Here is an 11,863-nt window from a genome sequence, read left to right on the forward strand (position 1 = left end):
AGTTGAATTCTTAGGACACATAGTAAGTGAAGAGGGAATCCACGTGGACCCATCCAAAATTAAAGCCATTGAAAACTGGTCAGCACCGAAGACGCCTACAGAAATTCGTCAATTTCTAGGTCTCGCTGGCTACTACCGCAGATTCATTCATAACTTCTCTCGAATAGCGAAACCTCTTACAACCCTAACCCAGAAAGGCGTGGCCTTTGACTGGGAAGAGAAATAAGAAAGAGCGTTCCAAACGCTCAAACGAGCCTTGTGCACCGCACCAATACTATCCCTTCCCGAAGGAATAGAAGACTTCGTAGTTTATTGCGATGCATCGAATCAAGGGCTCGGATGTGTTCTGATGCAGCGAGGTAAGGTCATCGCCTACGCCTCGAGACAATTGAAGACACACGAGTTTAACTACACGACCCACGATGTTGAACTAGGAGCAGTGGTGTTTGCTCTGAAGATCTGGAGACATTACTTGTATGGAACGAAGAGCACTATCTTTACCGACCACAAGAGTTTACAACACATTTTGGATCAAAAGGAGCTCAACATGAGACAACGACGGTGGGTCGAGCTACTCAGTGATTACGAATGCGATATTCGTTATCATCCGGGTAAAGCCAACGTAGTAGCAGACGCCCTAAGTCGGAAGGAATATTCTGGTCGCAAGATCAAGTCGTTGTCAATAACCATCCATTCACACTTGTCTAAGCAAATTCAGGAGGCTCAACTTGAAGCCATGAAACCTGAAAATGTGACGAATGAATCCCTTAGGGGAATGGACAAGAATTTAGAAGCCAAGGGTGACGGAGCCTTATATTTCATGAACCGGATCTGGACACCGAAACACGGTGGTTTCCGAGACTTGGTCATGACCGAGGCGCACAACACTCGGTATTCCATCCACCCAGGTTCAGATAAGATGTATCTGGATCTTAAGAAGCTATACTGGTGGCCTAATATGAAAGCAGAAATTGCTACCTTCGTAAGTAAATGCCTTACTTGCGCAAAGGTTAAGGTCGAGTACCAGAAGCCCTCTGGCTTACTGCAACAACCAGAGATCCCGGAATGGAAGTGGGAGCGGATCACTATGGATTTCATAACCAAGTTGCCCAAGACGACGGGTGGACTTGACACCATATGGGTCATCGTTGATAGATTGACCAAGTCTGCACACTTCCTGCCTATCAAAGAAACCGACAAGATGGAGAAACTTACGAGAACATACATTAGAGAAATTGTACGGCTACATGGTGTACCTAGTTCCATTATCTCCGATAGAGATAGTAGGTTCACCTCGAGATTTTGGCAATCACTACAACATTCCCTAGGAACGAGGCTAGACATGAGCACAACCTACCATCCACAGACCGACAGACAGAGTGAGAGGACCATCCAAACTCTGGAAGATATGTTGCGAGCCTGCGTGATTGACTTTGGGAAGGCATGGGATACTCATTTACCCCTTGTCGAGTTTTCCTATAATAACAGTTATCACACGAGCATCAAGGCTGCTCCGTTTGAAGCTTTCTACGGCCGTAAGTGCAGATCCCCTCTGTGCTGGGCTGAGGTGGGTGATACCTAATTAGCCAGGGGGCAAACTTCCGACAGTACTCTCACCGGTCTGGAGATCATTCGGGAAACAACAGAGAAAATCGTTCAGATCCGTGAACGATTGAAAGCCTCTAGAGACCGACAGAAGAGCTACGCTGATAAACGAAGGAAACCTTTGGAATTTCAGGTGGGAGACCGAGTCCTCCTCAAACTCTCACCCTGGAAGGGCTTGATACGCTTCGGCAAGCGTGGAAAGCTTAATCCGAGGTACATAGGGCCTTTCGAGATTCTTGCAAGAGTCGGCCCCGTAGCTTACAAACTCGAACTACTAGACGCACTTCGTAACGTACATTCTACATTCCACGTATCTAACTTGAAAAAGTGTCTATCCGATGAGACTCTTGTAATCCCACTCGATGAGATCGAAATCAACGAGAGCCTCAACTTCGTGGAAGAACCTGTAGAGATCATGGACCGTGAGGTCAAGCAGACAAAGCAAAGCCGTATCCCTATCGTGAAGGTTCGCTGGAATGCCAAGTGAGGACCGGAATTCACTTGGGAACGTGAGGATCAGATGAAACTGAAATACCCTCACCTTTTTGCTTAGTTATTTGTAATTTCTAACTTGCTTAAAATTCTAATTTCGGGACGAAATTCCTTCTAACGGGGGAATGATGTGACAACCCGATATTTCGAGTCAATGTAATGTAAAACCAATCAAATTTAGGTCAAAATGTAACCTTCCTAAAATCTTATTCGGGTTAAATAAAGTAGTAGGAATCATATCAAGGTTTGCATACATAAAAAGACTTCGGATGAGGAATTTATGAATTTTTGAAGAAATTCCTTAATCACGTCATTTTAATAAATAAATAATAAAAATAATTTCAGAATTTGCCAACGGAATCTAAACGAAAGTTATAGATCATGGTCTCACCTTCGCGTGGATATAAAGAACGTCAAAAACGGAGTTCGTATGAGAGAGATATGAATTTTTTAAGTTTATTTAAAATAAATATAAATTTAATTATAAACTCCCGGTATTATCCGAAGGCGAGTCATCGGATAGGACCGAAGTATGCCCTGCGTACCTTCGTACGCCCCGCGTACTGAGATCAAGGGCCTCGGATCGTCAACGTCGCCCTATCCGAGGGGTCCGACCCGTCCGACCCGTCCGAAGCGTCCGACCCGTCCGACCCGCCGTCCCATCCGACCCGCTGTCCCGTCCGACCCGCCTCCCCAGCGACCCATCCCACCCGAAGCCGAGGCAGTCGAGGCTTCGGTCATGCATGACGTACGCGTACGCGCTGCGTACGAGCGTACGCCCCGCGTACCGAGGCGGTTCATCCTTCCTATAAATAGAATGCGAGGCTTTCCGAAAACTTTGCTCAATTCTTCTCTTTTCTCTTGCGTCTTGCCTCGTTTTCCGTGCCCGTTCAAACCCGAAGCTTTGGCCTTTTTGCTCAAGTCCCGAGGGTCGATTTTACTCCCGAGATTCCCGAGAATCCCGAGAAAAATCCGTTTCCCGAGACGAAACTCTGCCCGGTTTTCCATCTCGCTATCTTCAAACTTTCAGGTGAGTTTCATACCCCTTAATCAACCTTTTTAAATATTCTAAATGCTTTTATATGCTTTCAAGGGGGGGGGATACAAGCTAAATACTTTTAGTTATTGCTTCAATCACATGTGATTGCATTAATCACATGTGATTAATAACTAAGGGAAACCAGTGATTTTATCACTGTTCAAACTGTCTATCAAACCATTTTACTTCAAAATGTTTTACAATCCCATTTACTTTTCAAATTATATTACAACTGTTATTTAAACAAATGTTCCTTATACTTAAACTGTTTTAACCAACCCTACGCCTTCAAATTGTTCTATAGATTGACATCAAGTCGATCTTTCTTTAAAAATAATACTTATGTTTCAAATGTCTTATAAAAACTTATTTATGCTTTTATATTATAAATTGCATGCCCATATATGTATAGATGTATAAATAATGTTTAAAGGGCTTAGGAAGGCCATCCACCCTATTTTCTTTTTCTCGATTTGGATGTGGTCTGGTGGGATTTCGGGTGACCATCCGAAGGTCGTTTCCATATTAATTATATATCAAATATACATATATAGACATAAAAGTACTTCCATAATCATACGTACTAGACGCACCGTTAGCAAGTTACCATCGGGGTAACACAGAATCATACTATTACAACTGCTAGATCAATGAGTCAGTTCATTCATTAGTCTATACTAGGAAGAGAATATATACAACTATACTATGAGAACATATACAACTATACTAGAACGAGTAACATTCCATCACATATGCAAGAATACGATAACAAATGTGATCCACTGTATCGGAGCATGCCTTAAATGTCATGGCCCGAGTTGTAGCCAGAATTCTCTTGGAGGGAGAGCGTTGAGTTTGCGTATACATCTATACTGGATTGACTATCCTACACCTTGCTTCTAGCTACAGCCGGACCTGCAGGTGTGCGGGTGCCAAACGTCATTCCGTTATTACGACCGTTCTTTATGTCGTTGTTATCAGTCGATAGTATGGTGCAATTATCACGTTATACCTTAATATAAATCCGGTTAAGGTAATTAGTACAGCAGTAGTCACTATAAAACTAAGCTACAGTACTACAATGATTTACCCATTACACATTTTTTTGTGATAACCTCACTTAAATTTTAATGTACAAACTATATTTTGATAAAAGATAGTTGCACTTGGGAATTTACACACTTTTACAACAAGCGAACCTACAAAACAGTTAAAGCCTTGGTAGAAGGCTACTATTTTAGAAAATATAGGTTTTTCTGAGAGATTCAAACTTTTACAAACACTTACATACATGAACTTATACTTGAGACATGTTCAAACGTTTTTGATAACAGACACCTACATTAAAAATACTTATGAACTCACCAACTTAATGCTGATAAACTCTTTCAAAATAACTTGTATTCTCAGGTCATCAGTAGACAGGTACCGATGCCAGCTTTTGAGATGATGGAGCGCACTCAAGACTCATCATTTTATTATTTTGATTTACGTTATATTTTTGGTGTCTAAAACTGTACAGAACACGCATGTATTAAATTTATATATTTAATGCAATGGATGATGTTGTTTGCTTATTTACATTTACTGTGTTGTGATTACCTTACATGACGTCCTCCGCCCCAGAACGTTTCCACCGTTCTTGGTTTTGGGGTGTGACATAAACTACATCTCTACTCAAGCCTTTTGTAAGCAGATCCACAATGTTATCCTTTGACTTCACCCAGTCAACCGTGATAACCCCCGTAGAGATTAGTTGTCGTATCGTTTTATGTCTACGCCTAATGTGCCTTGATTTCCCATTATACATTGTACTTTGAGCTCTACCAATTGCCGATTGGTTATCACAATGTATACATATGGCCGTTACCGGCTTAGGCCATTCGAGAATGTCCTCTACAAATTGACGTAGCCACTCCACATCTTCAGCACAAATATCTAAGGCGATAAATTCAGATTCAATCGTGGAAATAGATATAACTATTTGCTTGGATGATTTCCATGCTACAGCAACACCTCCAAGTGTAAACACATATCCACTTGTAGATCTGGAATCTTTTATGTCAGATATCCAATTTGCATCCGTGTATCCTTCGATAACTGCTGGATATCTGCCATAATGCAGTCCATATTCTTGCGTGTATCTCACATACCTCAGCAACCTAGTAATACTCTTCCAGTGTTCAGAACTGGGTTTACTAGTGTATCTACTTAGTCTGCTCATAGCATATGCTAAGTCAGGTCTGGTACAACTCATTAGATACATCAGACTGCCAATAATTCTCGAATATTCCACTTGATTAACACTATCACCTCTATTTTTACGTAGATGTTGACTAGTGTCAATTGGATTTCTAGCTATGCTAGTGTCTCCCTTAGCAAATTTTTCAAGAATTTTAACCACATAGTGTGTTTGACTAAAAATCAAACCACTTTGGGTTCTTGTGATCTTCACTCCAAGAATCACATCTGCTAAACCCATATCTTTCATGTCGAACCTGGATTTCAACATATCCTTCGTGGATCTTATTATCTTGTCATCACTATAAGCATATCATCAACATACAAACACAAGATGACATAACCATGAGTGGTTTTTTTTCACATAGATACACTTATCACACTCATTGAGTCTAAAGCCACTTTCCATCATGACTTGATCAAACTTTTGATGCCATTGTTTAGGAGCTTGTTTTAATCCATATAGAGACTTAACAAGTTTACAAACCTTGTTCTCTTGTCTTGAGGCAATGAATCCCTCAGGTTGCTCCATATAAATTTCTTCTTCCAACTCCCCATTTAGGAAAGCTGTTTTCACATCCATTTGATGAACTTGCAAGTTTCTGATAGCTGCAATGGCAAGAACTAATCTAATGGATGTTATCCCCGTTACCGGCGAATAGGTATCAAAGTAGTCTACACCTTCCTTTTGTCTAAAACCTTTCATTACTTGTCTTGCCTTGTATTTATCAATACTGCCATCAGGTTTCATCTTTCTCTTAAAAATCCAACGGTAACCTAGTGGCTTGCTACCTGTAGGTAGATCCACTAGTTCCCATGTATGATTTTGTAAGATAGATTCTACCTCATTTTTGATGGCTTCTTTCCATTAAGGTCCCTCGGAAGAACTTACCGCCTCTTGGTAGGTTTTAGGTTCACTTTCCACCACATAGGTGAAAAAATCATCACCAAATGATTTTTCAACTCTAGCCCTCTTACTTCTTCCGGGTTCTATCTCTTCCTCCTTAGATTGAGCTTGTTCTTCCTCTCGAGCAGCTTCGTTATTTGGTAAAGATGGGCTTTCAACTTCCTTGTTCAAACAGGGAAACACATCTTCAAAGAATGAAGCATTCCTTGATTCCATTATGGTATTCATGAGTATTTCAGGATTCTTAGAATCATGCACAAGGAACCGATAAGCACTACTACTTTGTGCATACCCAATGAATACACAATCCGCTGTTTTAGGCCCAAACTTTTGTACCTTAGGTGGTGGCACTACAACTTTAGCTAGGCACCCCCACACTCGTAAGTACTTATACGATGGATTTCTTCCCATCTAAAGTTCATACGGTGTTTCATTATTTTCTTTGCGAGCTATCTTATTTAAAAGATAGTTAGCCGACAAAATAGCTTCCCCCCACATTGACTGGTTTACACCCGAACTAATTATCATGGCATTGACCATTTCTTTGAAGGTACGGTTCTTTCTTTCAACAATTCCATTGGATTGAGGTGAATAGGGCGATGTGAAGTCATGACAAATTCCATTTTTAGCACAAAAATCAGCATAGGGAGAAACATATTCCCCACCCCTATTACTTCTAACCACTTTAATTCTCTTTTTGAGTTAATTCTCAACTTCATTTTTGTACAAGACAAACTTGTCTATTGCTTCATCTTTACTCTTAAGTAAATATATGTAGCAATATTTCGTGCTATCATCGATAAATGTAATGAAGTATTTGTTCCCACCTTGAGTAGGAATTGACTTTAGATCACACACATCAATGTGAATTAAATCAAGAGGTTCTGTGTTTCTTTTGATTATTTGGAAAGACAATCTAGTTTGTTTGGCTTCAACACATGTGGGACATTTGTTATTTGAGTCAATATTATGTTTTGGTATTATTCTAGTTTAATTAATCGCTTAATTGAATTGTAATTTACATGTCCTAAGCGACCATGCCAAACATTTGAACACTCAAGAAAATAAGCAGAACTAGAACTTTCATTATTCATTTTGTTTGTCACCATTACGTTCAATTTGAACATGCCATTCAAGGCATATCCTTTTCCCACAAACATACCATTTTTGGACAAAACAAACTTGTCTGACTCAAACACTAGCTTAAAACAAAATTGGTTCAACAAACCACCCGACACTAGATTCTTACAAAGTTCAGGAACATACAAAACATCCTTAAGCTTCACTTCTTTCCCCGAAGTCATTTTTAGAATGACATCACCAACACCTTTGATATCCGCGGTAGCTGCATTTCCCATGTAGAGCTTTTCACCATCTTCAACTTCTTTGTAGTTGTTGAAAACACTTTTGTCATCACACACATGACAAGTAGCTCCCGTGTCAATCCACCACTCCTTTGAATTTGTATTCATGAGATTCACTTCAGAAACCATAGTCGTGAGATCAGTTATCATGGCCACCATCTCCATGTTATCATTCACCATGTTTGCTTGACGGTTTTCCCTCTTAGGTTGAGGGCACTCCGAAGCCTTGTGACCCGGTTGGCCACAGTTGTAGCACTTGAACTTCTTCTTGAAAGTTCATGCCTTAGGGCCTAGGTTTTTTCCCTTTGCTTTCCCTTTGTGAGGTCCCTTGCCTTTGCTTTTGGAAGTTTGACCAGCTTCCACCATATGAACCTTAGAAGATTCAACTACACTGGCTTTCTTCAAGGCCATTCTATTGTCTTCTTTAATGCGAAGACGCACCACCAGTTCCTCCACAAACATCTCCTTTCTTCAAGGCCATTCTATTGATGCAACTTGGAATGATTCATTAAGATCCATCCCTTCTGCATTGTTATCATGTATGATAACCTGAAGGCCTTGGACTTGACTCATAACAGATTTCGAGTCAACCATTTTGTATTCCAAGAACTTAGCAACAACATGCTTCTTAGTTCCGACATCCTCTGTCTTATACTTCCTTTACAACGACTCCCATAGTTCCTTAGCAGTTGCAACTTTACAATAAACATTGTAAAGTGCATCTGTTAGCCTATTCAACACATAGTTGCGACACAGAAATTCTAAATGCTTCCATGCATCCACTGCAGTCACAGATTGAGCATCAGCCTACCCCTCAGCATTTACAGGAGCAGTTTCTGTTAGGAACCGAGCCAGGTTCAACGTGGTCAAGTAGAACAGCATCTTTCGTTGCCACCTCTTGAAGTTCAGACCAGAAAATTTTTCAGGTCTTTCAGCATGATTATCCATGATGTTTGGAACCGGTGCATTTGGGTTCACAGCAGGGGTAGCACCAACAGCAGGAGTTCCAGTACTAACGGGAGTTTAGACATTCTGAAAGAATCGTAAGCACAATGAAATATATTATTACAAGAAGAAAAAAAAATCGATACAAAATCGATTTTAGAATAAAAGAACAGAAAACAAAAGTATTAGAAAAAAGAATAAATCTGTTTAAGACTGTTAGTACAAGGTCTTCGTTTTCGTCCTTGAAAGGTTCCTGTAAAGAAAAATTAGATGCAAACGATGTGGTTGAGGCTCGAGTTGGACTTGATTCCCTTAAACAGATTCGCCGTCTGTTCCCAGGGTACAACAACCTAAACAATATTGTGTACTGCCAGATATCACCACTTGCCTGAAAGAATCGCCGGCAGAGAAGGAAGAAGAAGAAGAGTAGTTTCATTCGTGTGTTTGAATGAGAAGACAAGGTCTTCTTTTATAGTTGAATCGTGAAACGGAAAGAAATCACTAACTGATTGAGCGTTTAATGACAATAAATGTCATTAATTACGCAATCAGAGCTACATTCGTGTCCGCAGGTCGCGCCCATGCACGAGTTCGGTGTTTTTGGTCTACGGAACCAAGATTTGCACCCCCTCCTACACGCGGGTAGAAATTGTAACATAACTATAGACACAAGCTTGTAAGCCTTCCATGCAATAAAGCTTATAAACCTTGTTGAATTTGTTCTCTCTACCAATGTGGGACTCATTCCCACATTCCTCTCTTTTGCTAAACTTATTTTCAAATACTCATCTTTGAGTATCGATATCTCATTCACTTATACTCTATTTTGGACATATAATATATCGTTTCGAAGTCTTTATGGAGGAGAACACAAACACACTTAGAGTTTGTTATATATACAACATATATATATATATATATATATATATATATATATATATATATATATATATATATATATATATATATATATATATATATATATATATATATATATACAAAGTTAATAAAAAATATAAACATTTTTACCAAATTTCCAAAAAAAACTCCATCGCCTTGAATCTCGATATTAGTTATGGATTTGTGGTCCTATTTTAGCCCACCAGTACATAAACACAAAACCCACCATACTATATGCATAAAGGCTATTTAGTTATTATTTTCATTTTCATCATTACGATGTAGCAGGAGAAAGTTACATAGCTCTAGAGAGAGTACGTTCGTTCGAATCTTTTAGTGAAAACCAAAATCATATTTTAGTTACTCAATCAAGAAAATAGAACAAACTCAAGCACTCCGATATACTACAAGTTAAATAAGGTATTCTAAATCTTTAATTTCGTTACTTTTCGTGAAACCGGGTTAATAGATACATACCAAGTTGTGACTTATTGTTTGCATCTTACCCCGGCTTTTCGAATATGGATTAATCAGACTTGATATTCATAATGTTGAATTACACGTCGTCAGCATGTGCACACGTATGCAATAGACGATTTCCATACATCATCATTATTTAACCAAAAACTCAACATAAATTAGTTTTAATAGACCTATTAGAAATTAATTCAAACAAAAGTTCCATCAACCACGTCATAAAAATGAAGGATTTTCAAGGCATTACTGTAGTAAAATAATTAAATTTCTAGAATTTCAAATACAACAAAAAAATGTCATTACCACAACATCAAACGTGTTTCGTCGGTCTCCAGCCAACCTAATAAAATCTAACCACGAGACTAACATATGAATAGTAGTCAGGTTGGGAATCCCACCTCTTGGGGGACGATACAATGACCCCATGTCCCACCCTACTCATACACGGTCTTTTACCAACAATTACGTATGGATGTCTGGAGCGAGGATCCTATGAAACATCGTTACAAGGAGCATATCACCTAACCACATACCATGCCAAAAATATGTAAACCTCCTATCCCCCACCCGAATTGGGCACTGGGACTATAAGTCGAACCCCTGATCTCTCAACTGACGCAACATACGAATGATTCCATTCTAAGGACCAGACCATACTCTTCTTGGAATCAAAGAAGTATACCCTCCATCCTTACCATACAACATATGGACGACACTCACCCACATAGAATACTGACAATGAAAGAAGTTGCATCTCTAAAGGAAGAGCGTAGCCCTCTTAAAAGCAAACAAACTCCCCACCCCCAATCCACCGTCATTCCTACTTGTCAAGACTTTATCCTACCTGAACCAATGTAACCTCATCTCATCTAGATTAACACCCCCAAAAGAATTTTTCCCTTAGGGACTCGAGAGAGTAAAACATAAAATATGGCAGTAGAAACATCGACATTAAGTAACTTCCCAAACTTTCACACTAACTTCAACAAGGTATGAAACCACAAATAGAAAAACATTTCGCTTTCTAACCCGACAACTTATTCTGAAAACGGTCCATAAGAGGCAACCAAACACTAGTCCAAGACATTTTGTCTCGCTGGAATACCCAAATAAACTAAAAGGAAGGAAGCATCCACATTTCTAGTTATATATTGAATTATAGATTTACGAGTTTTATCAATTTCACTTTGACTATAAAACTACGAAATAATTTGATACTTTGTATTAAAAATGGTGCATGCAGAATTTCACAACAAAAATAACTAAAGATAATAATGTCATTAATTTAAACGCATGGAGACTATATAATGATCTATCTCTTTGTTGTGTTTAATTATAAGGTACGTTATATATATATATATATATATATATATATATATATATATATATATATATATATATATATATATATATATATATATATATATATATATATATATATTACATATTTTCCATATATATTATCATATATACAGTTTAAACCGGCTATATCCCAAATTTTAAGGAATCTATAGAAGCGTAGCGCCCGAGTAATCAGGTATGAAGTTAATCTATTTAATTCAATTAAAAAGGCGATGAAGGGTCCGTAAGTACGTTAGGCGTACATTCGATACACATAGTGTACTCCTTGCTTTCGTGCCATCGGGATGATCCCGATGTACGTTGGGCGTACCCATGCGTCTGCTGGGTGTACTTAAGCCAGAGGCAAACCCTAAATTTTAGGGTTTTTACCCTATTTAATGATCTTAAGTACGTCAAGTCCATTACCCTTTCAGACTCTGCTGTCCTTTTAGTACCAATCTTGAACCCTAGCCTTCTTGAGTGCATTTTTGAGCTTACCTTGAGTGTTGTGTGTTCTTTGGAGGTTTGAAGCTATGCTATCAATAGCGTGCA

Source organism: Lactuca sativa, chromosome 5 (assembly GCF_002870075.4).
Source record: "Lactuca sativa cultivar Salinas chromosome 5, Lsat_Salinas_v11, whole genome shotgun sequence".
Taxonomy (NCBI): domain Eukaryota; kingdom Viridiplantae; phylum Streptophyta; class Magnoliopsida; order Asterales; family Asteraceae; genus Lactuca; species Lactuca sativa.